A 15,860-nucleotide genomic window follows, 5' to 3' on the forward strand; every position below is an offset into this window, starting at 1 on the left:
TGTGTGTGCATGTGTGCCTGTGCACGTGTGTGTGCCTGTGCATGTGTGTGTGTGTGCGTGTGTGCCTGTGCACGTGTGTGTGCCTGTGCACATGTGTGTGCGTGTGTGCCTGTGCACGTGTGTGTGCGCGTGTGTGCCTGTGCACGTGTGTGTGTGCGTGTGTGTCTGTGCACATGCACCAGTTTGAAGTGATCTTAAGTTGGGAATCTGAGATCTTGGTCCAGGTGTTAGTTCACAGAGGAGGGAGACCCCGAGGCGAGCGCCTACAGACTCACCCAGGAGCCCTGGAGGCCTGACTCCGATGCTGGGAAACTGGGGAAGCTGATGGGACCAGCCAGGGTAGGAGAGGAGGAGAGGACACAGGGGGCACATCTCCAGGATGCAGAGAGCAGGCAGCCACTCTGAGAGACATTCAGGAAGATAGGTTCCTGACTGTGTGCAGAGGGGGAGGGGGAGGGGAGAAAGCTACTAAAGGGCAAGGTGAACTGGGACATGTTGGATTTTCTTTTTATTTATTAATGTTTTTAAACTTTTATTTTAGACTCAGGGAACACATACAGGTTTGTTACATAGGTAAATTGCATGTCACGGGAGTTTGACATACGGATTATTTTGTCACCCAGGTACTAAGCATAGGACCCAATAGGTGGTTTTTCGATCCTCACCCTTCTCCCACCCTCTGCTGTGAAGCAGGCCCCAGTGTGCGTTGTTCACCTCTATGTCCATGTGTACTCGACATTTAGCTCCCACTCCTAAGTGAGAAGAGACAGTATTGGCTTTCTGTTCCTGCAGTGGTGTGCTTAGGATAATGGCCTACAGCGATGTTGGACTTTCTTAGTCACACCCGAGAGAATAGGTCCAGGAGGAAGTCGAATGTGACCCAGAGGGCGGCTAGAGAGCCAGCTCAGGGAGGCGCTACGCATCGGGACCCCCACACAGAAGGAGCTCAGTGAGTGATGTCAATGGTAATAGCAGCCACTAGTCACTGGTGCTCAGACCCTATATGCTATGCATGGACTCTGCTCTGTATAAATTGTTAAATTTGCTTCTGATGGCAAGTGTTATTAATTCTGTTTCTCAGATGTGCACGCTGAGGTTTGGAGGGCTGAGGCAGGCCGCTGGCAGGTGGCACAGCCTGTTTACCAATGTGAGTTTGTGTAACTTCAGGGCCTGTGCGCCTCACCCCTTCGTGAGATGGCCACAGGGGACCATGGACTCTCCCAGGAAGCTATGGAGTGAGAAAGGAGGACGAGGTGAGAACCCTAAGGAACCCGGCCCGGAGGCCAGAAAGAGGCAGTTTGCTTGTGTGAGACACTGGGAGGAGCAACCAGAGAGAAGGGAGAACTGCCAGGAAGACAGTAGTGTAGGAGGCCCTGAGGGGGTTGCAGGGAAGGGGCGCACACAGACCCACTTATCCCCACCTCCCCCCTTTCCCCTCCCCTCCATCAGTGGGTGCAAGTTACAGTCAGACAGGAAGAATAAGCCCTGTGGTCAATTACACAGCAAGCAGACTGTAGCTAATAACAAGACTGTGCATTTTAAGACAGCTAGAGAAGTAGATCTTGAAAGTTATCACCACAAAGACATGGTAAAGGTTCGAGGTGACTGACAAGCTCACTACCCTGATTTGATCATTATGCAATGTACACATGTACTGAAACATCACACTGCACACACAGGCATGTACAATTATTATGTGTCAATTATAAACAAAATGTTCAAAAGCAGGTAAAGCACATGCCAAGGGAACAGAGTTAAGGTGGCAGAGTCATGGGTGGAGGGCTGTGGGTGCATGAGGGCCACCTTACAGAGAGAGTATAAGGGGGGATGGGAGGGGGAGTGCAGTAAAGGAGCCTGGAGAACTCTTTCGGGAATGTTCCCTGCAAGCAGGAGAGGAACAGGGAGTATGCTGGAGGGGAGGGTGGCATGGAGGGGCAGGGTGCCCCTTGCTAGGACTGGAGGGGCCCGAGCCGGTTTAAGTGCATTTGGACTGGCAGAGGTGGAGGCTGTGGGTGAGGGTCAGGTGGGGTTATGAGTCAAGATCAAACTTCCCGGGAGGTAACAGGATGTGGAGCCTGAGCTCAGGTGGTTAGAGGTGAGCATGAGGTGGCAAGACATTCTCCTCAGCTGTGGCAGGGGGCAAGAGGTGCCCTGCAGCAGGAACGAGGCCTTCGTCTGCTCCAAAGTGCCCTACCAGCTGGGCCCTACCTGGTGGAGTTAGAGAGCCTACCTGTTCCCCATGGCCCTCCTTGTGCTCAACATGACAATGCCCCCACCCCATGCCTCTGCTGCCCTGAGCTGCGTCTGTGCCAGGGTGCCCATAAACCCTTGAGTGGCCTGGTCCAGGCTGTGCAGGTCACACTGAGCCCTGCTGTTTGGCCCATGAGGGAGGATGCAGGCTGCACGCCTCCCCAGTCACTGAGGACAGTAGACTTGGCTCTCACTGCATGACTCTGGCCTGGCTGTCCTGGGGATGCTGGAGGGGGACATGGCGGTATGGCTTCCTCTCAGGGTAAGATAGGAGAAAGAAGAAGCTCAGTGCATGGGCAGGTTAGGGCTGGGGTGGGTGGGCAGTGGAAGGGATGGACATGCACAAGAGCCTGTGACGGCCAGAGCTAGGGCCGGGCGGTGACCTGAATAATTTCACTTATTCCTCAGAGCAACATTGATTTCTCAGATGTTTGAATTGAGACTCAGAGGAGAGAAGAGTTTCCTCAAGGTCATACAGCATTACTCTTATGTGGTAGAGCCGGGATTCAAACCCTGGCTGGTCCTGCTCACTATGGACACTATAGTTCTGAACCTGCGCCTGGAGCCTGAGCAGCCCCTAAGTGCTTCAGCTCAGAGCCTCCAAAGAGCAGCGCCAGGGTGAGAAGGAGGATGCCTGCGAGCCCACAGACTCGAAAAGAAATGAAGCCTGGGATAAAAACACGCTAATTCAAACTCAAGTAGCCAAAACCCTGGGTGTAGGCAAATGGAATTCAAGTACCCAAAGGTTCGTTCATTATTAGAGGAGTGCAAAGGGCCACACAACGCCAAGGCACCCCGAGGCGCGGGGTCAGCAGAGGAGGCACCGATTCACACATCTTCCCATCCACGAGGGAGCCTTCATTTCTCAGAATTGAAGCAACTGAAGAAGTGAATATGCAATGGAATGGAAAGGAAATACAAATAACCACCAGCAGGGAGTGGGGATGCCGAACTTCAGCAGTGAGAGGGGAAATGCAGACGACAGCCGTAACGAGAACCTGCAGTGTGTACCATTTAGATAGGTACCTTTTTTTTGGTGATATCACATGTTGGTGAGGTTGTGAGTAATCCTAAGTCACTACAGAGAATAATTGGACTGTATTCATTAAAATTAAAAACGTGCATCCTAGGCAACATGGCAAAACCGCATATCTGCAAAAAATACAAACATTTGCTGGGCATAGTGGGTGTCCCTGTGGTCCCAGCTATTCAGGAGGCTGAAGTGGGAGGATTCCTTGAGCCTGGGAAGCAGAGGTTGCAGTGAGTGGAGATTGTATCACTGCACTCCAGCCTGGGCAACAGAGCAAGACCCTGTCTAAAAAACCCCAACAACAACAGCAACAATAACAACAACAAAACATTCAGGCTCTGCAACCTAGCGATTGTGCTGCTCACCTCTATTCTGCAGAGAGAGCTGCAATGCAAGGGTAGTCATAACCAAGGATGCCCACTGATACCTAAAAATGCAAAAACCTGAATGCCCATTAGTAAGAAAATGGCCAAATAAACTGTGCTATATTCACATTAGAAAAGATGAAAAGAATGACATCAAAATATACATGCTAACATGGTTAGCTTCTCTTTTTATCCAGCACCTCAGCTCTCTTCACTCCTTGTCTCCAATTCCTGCCCTATTCTCTCTCTCTCTCTCGTCTCTTTCTCTCTCTCTCTTTTAGACAAAGTCTCGCCACTATGTTGCCTAGGCTAGACTGGAACTCCTGGGCTCAAGCAATCCTCAGCCTCCCAAGCGGCCATCGCACCTGGCTCCTGCTCTCTGTTGACCACACTCCAGTCAGGCTTCGCCAACATCTGTTCCACCAGAACTGCTCTTATCACGTTGGCAATGACCCTCACATTGTTTAACCCAAGGGTCTAGTCAGTCCTCCCACTCATTGACCCTTTGGCTGCACTTGACTGTGAGGCTGATTCCTCTGTTTCCCAGGACCACTTTGTACCCTTGGGTTCCAAGATCATATTCTCCACTTCTCCCCTCCCTCACTAGCTGTCGCTCCCATCTCCTCATCTTCCTGGCCTGTCAGTGCTGATGGTCCCCATGTCTGTCTATACCTCTGCCTCATGGATTTGGACACCATCAGTGCACAGAAGGCCTTCATGTGACTCAACCCTGGACGCTACTCTGCCAATGCTGTACGTCCAAAGCAGAACTGCTGGTCTTTCCCTGCCCTGGACCCCACACCTCCCATGGTACCCCCATCTCAGCCAGTGGATACCCCATGCTCAGACCTGCCCTGCTCCCAGCTGCTTTGTTTCTTACCCGAGTTACTCAGGCAGCCTCTTCAAAACAGTGCAGCCAGTGAGAGTTCTTAAGCGTGGGACTTAGTTCTTCAGCGTTGCTCCCTGTGAAAACCCTGTGGGCTCCTGAGCTGTCTCAGAGCAAGAGTCGGATCCCACACTATAACACTATGGCCTACAAGGGTCCTGGGGACTGGCCACGTGACCTCTTTCCTCCTCTGTCCTTTCCTGTCCTGGCCGCAGTGGTCTCTGCTGTTCCTCCAGACATGTGCCCAGCACCCAGCTCTGCACCTGCCATATGCTCTCTGCTTGCCGGTTCCTCCCAGATCCCCTGGGGTTCCTCTCTCAGCCCCTTCACTCTTTAATCAAATGTCACCTTTTCAACGATGCCTCTCTTACCACTCTTTGGAAACTGTATCCCCACTCTTCCATCTCCCCTTTTGGCTTTACTTCAACATTTACTTCAATTACATTATAGAAGTGTGGAAGAAAGGAAGTTGCAGAACAATACACAAGACATAAAACTACAGTAGTCCCCCCTTATCCAAAGGGAAGTATGTTCTTAGACTCCCAGCGAATGTCCCAGGCCCCCAGGGATGCCTGGAACCACAGATCGTACTGAACCCTGTGTACAGTTTTTCCTATACAGGTATTGATCGACTTACGACCTATGCAACTTACTACCATTCGACTTTACAACCACAATCGCTAGCCACGACTGCTCCGCGTCTGGCAGCGCAAACGTTGCCCAGCTGGGCGTACGACAGTGCGGACCAGCTTCCGGCAGCACTACCATCTCTGTGTGCATATAGCCTACTCAACTTATGACCAAATCGTGTTACGACCGGTCTGTCGGAACCAATCGTGGTTGTAAGTCGAGCACTAGCTGTACATACATATCTATGACAAAGTTTAATTAATAAGTTGGCACCACACTCTTGTGCTTTGGAGCCATTATTAAGTAAAGCAAGGGTTACTGTAAGACGAGCACTGCGATACGGTGACAGTACGTTTGATAACTGAGATGGCTACTGAGTGAAAACAGGCAGGTTCCTTATGTGTAGATGCTAGACAAAGGGAGGATTCATGTGCTGGGCGAGACAGAGCGGGACAGCGGGAGATTCCACCACGCTGCTCAGAACAGAGCACAATTTAAAAATTATGAATTGTTTATTTCTGGACTGTGGGTGTCCATGGGCAAGTGAAACCCTAAACATGATACTGTGGATATGGAGGAACCACTTTATGTAAAAAAGAAAGAAAAACAAAAATCCTAAAAAAGACACCGTAATGTGTTCTCAGAGGGTGCTGGTGTTCATACACAGTTAGGTCTGGGAGGAACATATCCCGCCTAGAACAGTGATCATGTTCCTGAAGGGACACCCGGAACTGTTATATTGAACATTACATGAAGGGAATGAATTTGTTGATTAGGTAAATTACAATGAACAGTTTTAAATGAAAGAGCTCTTTTGGAGTGGAGCTGTATCCCTTACAGGAGACCTAAAATAGCAATTAAAGGATCATTATTTGATACATGCTTATGAGTATCTGAGACAAGTACCACACTAGGCTCTGGACCACAACAAACGAGAACACAGCCTCTGCCTGCACGGAGCTCCCAAGCTAGTGGGAGAGGCTAAACCAACCAGCTTGCAACGACAGGCCAGGATGCTGGTGGAAACCTGAACCATGCCCATCTGTGGGCCTTCCATGAAACCACCATCAGGTGGCTGTGAGTGAGCACGCTGGTCCCTCTCTGCAGGTAAGCTGCTTGCGTGAGCATGGGACTCCAGCCTGCCTCCTCCACCCCGTCTCTCTCACCAACCAGGGGCTCAGTGAGGGCGTGTGGATCAACTCACGCACCCAGCTGTGCACTGACAAGAGCACCTGGCAGCTGTCAAAGTTCATATGATCCGTATGACATTGCTCTCAGATCATATGGATATGTCGAAGCTCTGAGCAAATTCTCTTGGATCCCTTTTCCTGTGTCTGTGCCCCTCCCCACCCCCAACTGTGCTTTCCTTCCAACTATCTTCCCAGGGCTGGGGTGGTGGTTTCTCAGTACTGCTGGCAGATTTTGGAAGACTGAAGTTGGGCTACTGGAGCCTGTTTCGCCCATGTACTGGGAGGACTGGGAGTGGCTAGGAGTTTATATCATTCGCCCCCCCACCCCCTGCCCCCCACACCAGGAGCTTGAAAGCCCCTGACCAAGCTTATTTCTAGCAAGGTACAGGGATGTACTTCTTGAGAATTCCTTGGGGGTTCTGGCTGAGACCTCCCTTTCCGGGGCTTTGCACCTGGCTCATGTCCTGTTTTCTGATCCCTGTACCCCCACCCCCTAACTGTGTCCTCTGAAGGTTTCATTAATAGATTACTACATGTGAATCCTTATCTCAGGGTCTGCTTTGGTTTGGAGACCCCCACTGAACACATTCGATGGCTTTCAGGACCTTCTAAGTAGACTTGTGGCAGCCTTGGCCTTTGGGCAGCTTCAGGGCTCTCAGCTCTGGAGATGCTCCCTGGGGGGAGGCACCCTGCAGTGGGCCAGGGATGTTTCCTATTTGCAGCTCTGTGAGTGCAGTCCCTAGAGCAAGGAGAAGTGGCTGCAGGACAGGAGAGCTGAACACAATTGATTTATAAAAGTCAATGAGATTTTAAAGCCGGGCTGGGAAAAGAGCAAGATGGGTCTCAGAGCTGAATTGATTTAAAGGGTAAGAATTGAGGCCAAAAGATTGATTGAGAAGAGGGAGGTGAGGTATTGGAAGAGGCACTCTACAGGGACCGGGAAGAGATGGTTTCATAAAGGTAACGCAATTTGCAGCCAAGGGCAAAGGGGGCCTCCTTCAGGGTCCCACACTGTCCTGGGAATTCTGCACGAACATCAGATGATTTATTATCTGATGGTTCTTGAGTGCCCCTACTTCTAAAAACGTGTGTGTGTGTGTGTGTGTGTATACACACACACACACACACACACACACACACACATATATATATATATATTTTTGAATGGGTCTTGCTGTGTTACCAGCTTGGAGTGCAGTGGCATGATCATAGCTCACTGTAGGCTCAACCTCCTGGGCTCAAATGATTCTCCCACCTCAGCCTTCAGAGTAGCTGGGATTACAGGTGTGCATGGCCATGTCTACCTAATTTTTTTTTTTTTGAGAGATGGGGTCTTGCTATGTTGCCCAGACTGGTCTCAAACTCCTGGCCTCAAGCAATCCTCCTGCCTCAGCCTCCGAAAGTGCTGGAATTGCAGGCATGAGCCCATACACCCACCTTAATGTGTGACTTGCATTCTTCCTGGCTCTAACTGGCCACCTGTTTGTGCCTAAGTCCCCATCTAAGAGGTCTAGAGAATGAGCCCTCCTAATGAGCCTCAGCTCAGCATGAAGAACTAGAGCCAATAGGGTACACAACCTCTCCATTCCTGCCCCTGGGAGTGAAAAAAATATTAATTTTTAAAATAGTGATTAGATAGACTAGAGAGTTTGGATTTTTTTTCATACTGAGTACTTTAGTGATTTAAAAATCAATAGAAAAGATTGCATTCTTGAAAGTTATTTTAATCAATGCTTCCTGGGTCTGCCTCCTGGCTCAGCTGAGGCTGGTCTTCAGCAAGGGCGCTGGGAAGCCGGGAGACACCTGAAGTGTTTGTTTTTTACTTCCATGCAGGAGGCAGCCCTAGATTCCAGTGGATCTGGTGTTCATTTATCCATTCTTGAGATTATGGGGCCTCTTGTGTGTCCACCTGTGAGAGCCACTGCATACAGAGATGCAAGACACACACCTACCCTGGCAGAGCTAATGGAGGACGGACACCCCAACACCAGGTCTTGCTGTCACCTATAAAGGGAGAAGGGAGCATGAAGGCAGAAGCGAGACAGTAGTACTTGGCGGGGGTGGGGACTGGCTGGAGAGGGCAGAGATGCCAGGGTGAAGTGAGGAGGGATGAATGAATTCGGGGAGCCTCGCTGCGGGGTGAAGAGTGTGCCTAGCAGGGGAACAGGAAGATGCAGAGAGTGAGAGAGTACAGGGTCCAGCCCAGGAAGTCTCGCTCCACTCCGAGGCTTTTCACCCTGACTCTTCTAGGACCCACGTTCCTGCCTTAGGAGAGACCATACCCTAAGCCCCTGACAAACTAATGAAAACTCACCCTCTGAGAAAAAGCAGCCTGTTGGATCTCTTCCAACTTCCGCCTTCAGCCCATTCTGGGGTCTCTCTTGCTGTGGCTCCTTGGAAGAGGCTGTATCCCTTTTTCAGAGTGGAGACAGTTTTCTCTACATCCTTAGCCATCGGAGAAATGGGTCCAATGTGGTTGTGATATGGAGGGCCTCTGTGAGCCGGTGCTCAGCTTCTCCCTCTCACACCACACACCTTAGTCTCTCCAAGCTGACAGGTCCCACATGGACCATTGTGCCACATCTCTGGCCCTATGTGTCTGCCACTCCCTTTCCCTGGACTCATGATTGCTGGTGAGTCCCGATTCACTTTTGAAGGGTCAGTGTCAGTGCAGTGACTTCTTAAGGTGCATAGACCCCTCTGGTAGGCTCTCAATGCAGAATGGTTGACTTCCATCCCTTATGCTGCCCCTGGGAACTTGCTGACGGCTCTGGCTGGACATGCGCCTCTCCCTCATAAACATGTGTCTTATGTCTGTGAACGTGAGACAGGAATCCTCAAGTTTGAGAGGTGAGGTCACGCAGACGCACAGGATTCCGAGTCCTGAGGCCCTTTAGCCTCTTAGAGCCTCAGGTTTCTATCTCTAAATGCGGGCCAGATATGGATCCTGCTGCTTTCTAGACTGTGGTGAGAATGAAATGAATGGGCAGCTTGCTTTGAGAGCAGTGAAGTGCTGAGTGGACAGTGCTGACCCTGCTTCTTGCTCCCACAGGCTGAGCCCCTCGGAAGCCTCTCCCCTTTCTCTGGACATTGTTCAGGGCCTGCTGCCCAGGACCCCAGCTGCTTGCTGTTTCTGCTCTGTTCAGATGAGCAGGCCATTCACCAAGATCCTGGGATCAGCAGAATCAATATAATTCCATGTCAATTATAAATTTAATTTTCTGCCTGCCCATGAGCCATTAGCTTAGATCAATACATTCTCTACCCTTGGTTAAGTAATCACTGGGGCTGCTGAGGATTTCAGCAGAGTCAGGGCAGGGTCCTGACTCTCTGCCTGTCTGGCTGCCTTGGACAGTGGAGTCCAGGGTGGCCTCCTGGCCCAGTTCAGGCCTGTCTTGCAAATAAATCATTTATCCCCACCTTCAAACAGTAAGGTCATGGCCTGTTCTCCAGCTGTCTGGGGCCTCAAGGCCAGATTGGAGCTGCTCCAGCCCAGCACCTAGCAGCACTGTGTGTTCTGGGCATCTAAGAGCACTGGTCAGGTGGGCACACTTATGGATGTTTGGCATCTTCAATGGGAAGAGAAACTCTGTTTCCCCATCAGCTGGTCAGAGGCATCTGGGAAGAAGGAGAACGTGAGGGTTGGTGAGGGAGGAGGCTTGAGTTTGCAGCGCCCCTCCTCTGGGCACAAACAGCCACCTTTATCTCCTGGCATGAACCTCAGGCAGCAGCAGATGGACTGGTGGCCTAAGGGCTGGGTGGAGGGTGGTGGCTGGGAGTGTTTGTTCTTAGCCGGTGGTGTAGAAACACTCTGGTACTTACAAGCTCTGCAAGGTGGGGAGGTGCCAGCTGCTGCCCAGCCCACAGCTGGCACTGGGGGAAGAGTGTCTGGAAGCACAGGAACCCAGCTCTCCATAGATCTGCTCTGACAAAGGGCCCTATGTCTCCCTCTCCTTCTCTGCAGGTGGCAGATGGGAAATATCATTGCTCCCACAAGCATTTACCCTCTCTCCTTGCCCTCAGGACCACTCCCTGCTCAGCCTGCTGCCCCCACTGCAGCCTGCCTCATTGCCTAAGGCTCCAGTCAGGCACCCCACTCCATTGTCTAAAACCCTGCCTGGATGCGGGACAGGCCCATTCCCTCACATCACCTTGACCTCCCACTGCCTTCCTGCATTGCAGCCACCACAGGGGCACACTACTTGCCCCAGGTTGGCATCTCAGGACTTTGGCACAGAGGCTTTCACCACCTGGGACAGCTCTCCTCTCCTGCTGCCTGGATCTGAGCCTGGTGTGTAAATCTGAAGGTGCACATTACATATTCGGCAGCCTTTGGGTTCTGGATCCCAGCGGCCCTCCTTCCTCATTGGGTACCCTTCCTGACTGGCAAGTTCTTTATCCTTTCTTGGACTCAATTTCCTTATCTGAGAAATGGGGCAATAGTGGTCTCTTTCTCAATGGGGAACCTTGAGGATGAAGGGAGATAATGCATGTGCCTGCATGTGATAGGTGCAACAGGACTTCAAACAGGAAGTTCTAACAGGCCTCCAAGCCACAAGGGGTGTGCGATTTTAAAGTAAGGGCCAAACCAAGAAGCATGCTTTCAAAGAGGTAGGTCGAAGTTAGTTATGATGGACTGGAAGTGTTGACCTGGTCTTATATGCTGCAAACAAAAGTGACCCTATCATCTCTATCCAGGCATGCCTAGAGTTAAACCAGGGCCTGCCAGGTGGGGACATTGGAGGGCACAAATAAAGTCATTTCATGTGCTGTGCTTGCTCCACAGCATGAGCTCCACAGGCATTAGCATGGTTGTTGTGATTATTAAACGCTTGCTAAGTGCATGAAGAGTTAAATCGGTGTCTGACTCCTCATGCGAGCAGGGAGGGGAAGCTACCTGAGCCTACAGTGTTTGGAATAGCAAATCTTTTTTTTCCCCCAGGAATACGGGAGTTGAAGTAAAATAGCAGCCAAATCTGGGATTCCTCAACATCACCAGGTGTAGGGGTCAGGCTCGTCTGAGCCTACTACACACCTTTGCACCCATGGCCAACACCTGGTGCCCCTGGTGAGGGTTAACTCCTCAGGACTCCCATGCTCTGTGTCCCATCAAATACCAATTCCCCTCTCCTTTCCCACTAGCTTGCTGCTTGGCCAGGCTACCTTTCAGGGGAACAAATCTGGGACAGGCCAGGACAGAGTGGGTGGCCGTCTCCACCCTTCATTTTGGGCCCTGCACGTGGGGATAGCATTGTGCGCACCTGCCATGGAGACACGTGCTTGTGAGGGCTGGACAGGATTCGACAGCTTTGTATTGCTGGCATTGCTGGGGGCATGAGCTGCTCAGTGACACATCAGCCTCCATCTGCCTCCACACAGCACTGGATTTGGGAGGGAGGCTTCTCAGAGTCTTGTGTTTAAGCTGCTTCTGCTCTTATTGGTGGTGCAGTTTTGAGCATTTTACTTAAATTACTCTGCCTCTATTTTCTCCCTTGTCTCACAGAGTTGGTGTAAAGGTTAAAATGGGACATTTGTATGTAATGGAAGGTCCAGCTCGCATCCGGCACATTCTAAACAGTCAATAGAGATTGTCTCACTTTCCTTCCTTCCTTAAAGAGGAAAGTGGAAGGACTGTTTGTGGCCTTTAATGTATTAACAATGGAAAGTCTTATCTTTGATTCCATTTATGTAAAATTGAGGAATAGATAAGATCACCCTAGGGTGCTAGAAATCAGAAAAATGTCAACCTGGATGGGAGAAGGGTGAGGGTGACTAGGAAGGCACAGGAGAAGACTTTCTGGGCTTAAGGAAAATGCTTTCTCTCTTCATCTTCAGGCTGGTCACTGAAAGAACACTTAAGATTTGTGCGTTTTACTCAGTAAGTTATTCCTCAATGGGAAAAATATTTTAGAGATAAACAATGAAACTCCTAGAAGACTGCTAAAAAAAAATCAGGCTGCAATGTGATTTGAGGCCATTGTTCTTCAAAGATCCCCAAATTGGGAATTTTTATTTTTTCTAATCAGGTTCCCTAGGATTTGTATCGGACTCTGCTAATCCGAGGGCCTCTGTAATTTCACTTCACTTATGAGCAAATTTTTAGAAAGGACAGACAAGAGAGGGCTTGGTTCTTGCCATGGGGTGGAGGACTTGTTAGTGGCAGAGGATGTCCAGGATTGGCACCTCTGCTGTCGCGGAAGGTATCAGCTACAAGCAGCAGTGCCAGGGGTGGGCCTGGACATAAAGAGACTGCTAGGGGCGTCCCCTTTGCCCCTCCTTCTCCAGACCAGGCTCCTCTGAGGCTGAGCTCCAGCCCACAACCTGGATGCAACCCTTCATGAGTGGTTCTAACACGCCCCCTCTTCAGCATGCCTCACCGACCCCTCTGCTAAATCTTTGTCCTCTCTCTGAATCAGGCAAATTCAGATGCTGTGTCCCCTAATAAGGTGACTGTTCCTTAGCTGCTTCACTCTTAGTGCCATGAAGGTGGTGAGGGCTCTCATAGGGACCCCTCATGGTGCCTGACAAGCCTGGGCAGGGGCATCATGGTGTCGCCAAGGGTACATCCTGGGAGCCACAACATTCATAGCTAAGCAACCAAGGAGGCCTGCTAACCCAATGAGTGTCCCTGAAGGCCAGAATCTTCCAGGGCTCTGAAGGATCCCCAGTCTGAGCAGGTGTGTGAGGTCAGTTGGCCTCTGGGCTGTCATTCCCTAACCACTTTTCAAGTAGTCCTGCAGCCTTGGGGCAAAACCCAGCAATGTCCTATCCCTTTACTTCCATTCCCCACCCCACAGAGACAGCCACTTTCAACATTTGTCATTGGTTCTTTTGGTATTTACTTCTACATTTCCAGATAGTATTTATTTATTACCACTTCTCATTTTTTTTTTCCTTTTAAGTGTTATCTATTAACTTCTTACTATAAAAGATGAAGATTTTGTTTCTTCTACTCCCCTGTCTCCACCATCCGTAAGTACCCACTCCACCCTCCCAATATAGTTACGTTATAATTTTGGTTAGATCAACAGAATTTTTGTTATTAGCATCATTTAATTGCTAGTCCCACTTGAGGTATGTTGTATATGTTAATAATTTTTCTTTTGTGAATCACTTTTGTTTTCCCTGGAGTTCATAATTGCCTTGCTTTTTTTTATTTGCTTAGTTTTCTGCTGGGTATCAATAATCCAACCTGAAACATTCTATCAGTTGTCTAAATCTAATCTCCATGTGTTTAGATGCACCTTCTTAAACATATCATTGCATTTTATCACTGAAAGAATCTACAGCTCTCATGGAGATGCACAGGGCCACATGTGGTGGTTTTCAGATAGTGTTGGGTTACGGAGAAGGCAGAGGCCTTAGCATTGGACAGACATTGAATTTAAATCCCACATTTATTGGCTGGGCAACCGAGATTCTCCTACATTTGTTAAAACGGTAGCAATAATATCACATTATAGTGCAGTCATGAGACTTAAATAAGGTAGATTCAACAAAAATACTTGGAACATGGGTACACAATAAATGTTGATTTACTTTCTTGTGGGAGAATCACAAGAATAAGGCCATTGAAGGTATTTCATCTCACTAATAGAGCTTTCTCTCCCTATCCCCAAAGTATTGACCAGCCTCTGAACATTCGTCAAGGCTCCCGAGACATCGACACTCCTGCTAAGGGAGATGGTTAGAGCTGCTGTAGCTTTGCCTATCAGTCTGATGATTTTCTCTAAAAGAAGCAGCATCCTTAACAGCAACATCAATTTTATCTTGAAATATGGCAAAGACAGAAATTCTAAAGAGAAAATGTATACAAGTTAAAAACATCTAAATCTAGAAGAAAACCCTCTAATATAAAAGTAAAAGGCAAGCGACAAATTGGGAAAATATTTGTAACCTATAAGTCAGTGAAAGGCGAGGCCAAGTTTCCTAAGTACTGGGCCAGCTAGGGCAGAGAGAGTGCTCCAGCTACCCAGGCAAATACTTTTTCCTCTATCCAGCTGCTCATCCATTAATTTAAAAAACACAGGTTGAACGTCTACCAGGTACCTGGCATTGAGGATATAATGATGCCAAGACAGAAATGGTTCCTGCTCTCACGGAGCTCATGGAGCCATGCAAGTGACACACATTCACCAAACAGTCACAATCAGGAGTATACAACTGCAACCTATGGTAAATGCCATAAAGAAAAGGAGAGATGGAGCAGAGGACTCAGCCTAGACTGGGGTGTGTGGGAAGACTTCCCTGGCTGGCAACACTTGAACTGAGAGCCAGAGGGTATATAAAAGTTAAGGGGTGTGTGCGTGCGTGTGTGTGTGTGTGTGTGTGTGTGTTTGCATGCACGCACGCATTTGCACACACATATATGCATGCATGTGGGCACATGTGAATGTGGGAGGCATTCTGGGGAAAGAACGGTGTGCAAAAGCCCCATGGTGGAAGGCTTATGGAACGCTGGGGACTGGGAAGGCTGCGTGGCTGGCATATACCCACTAGATGCTGTTAGCACCCCTCAGCTGGAATAACCAAAAATATCTCCAAACAGTACCAAATGTTCAAATGTTCCCTGGGTGGGGGTGGGGGGCAAATTGCTCCTGTTTGAGAACCATTGACTTAAAACAAATGTTTATGAGAAATCTGGAATTTCAAAGACAGGCTGCCTGAAAGTCCCTTTGCTGAAGCACTGGTCTCTTACTAGCACTGGCCAATAGAAATATAAAAAATATGAGTCACATATGTACTTGTAAATGTTTTAATAGCTCTATTAACAGAAAGTAAAATAGGTAAAATTAATTTTAATGATAGATTTTATTTAACCTAATATATCCAAAATGTTGTCATTTCAGTAAAACAATTATTAATGAGATATTGTACCTTCTTTTTTTGAACTAAATCATCAAAATTTGGTGCATCTTTTTCTCAGTCTGGACTAGTCACATGCCAAGTGCTTGCTGGCCACATGTGGCCAGTGACCAGCTCATTACACAGGAGTGGGAGGGTGGAACTAAGCTTGCGCAGAGGCATCTGGTCTGTCCTATCCCTTGGGTCATCATCAGACTTTCCCCCTCCTCAGCAGAGCATACAACATCCTCCTTTGCTCACTGTGCTCTGCAGGTTCCAGTCCGTCTGAAAGCACCCCACAGAGGGGGTGCCACAGGTTCCAGTCTGTCTGAAAGCACCCTGCAGAGGGGGTACCGACAGCTGTGGAACACACTGGAAGGCTGGTCCCATCCAGGAAAATCATCCAAGTGCTCTCAGTGTGCTAATAAGATGGGTGCTTTCCCTGTGAATCCACAGGAGGCTGGAGGCTCCCTGCCACAAACACCTGGTGAGACACAGTTTCTAAGCTCCCAGGCAGTTGCTCCATCCACCTCCAAAGACCCACCTTCCTTTGCTTACAAAAGAAACTCAGCCCTCTCAAATACTGGCCACCTGAAAGGACACATTCTATTTTCTTAAAAGACAGATGTTCTCATTTAAAATGACACTTTCCCTGGCCAAGAAGT

General features: G+C 49.2%; 1 protein-coding gene across 14 annotated transcripts in view; it reads right to left on the reverse strand.

Annotated features, from left to right (window-relative positions):
* The window catches only part of ARHGAP22 (Rho GTPase activating protein 22), a 217,522-nt gene that overhangs the window by 141,263 nt on the left and 60,399 nt on the right, over positions 1–15,860 (reverse strand). The gene's annotated exons all lie outside the window — the stretch shown is intronic.

The sequence above is a fragment of the Cebus imitator genome, unplaced genomic scaffold, assembly GCF_001604975.1.
Source record: "Cebus imitator isolate Cc_AM_T3 unplaced genomic scaffold, Cebus_imitator-1.0 Scaffold326, whole genome shotgun sequence".
Taxonomy (NCBI): Eukaryota; Metazoa; Chordata; class Mammalia; order Primates; family Cebidae; genus Cebus; species Cebus imitator.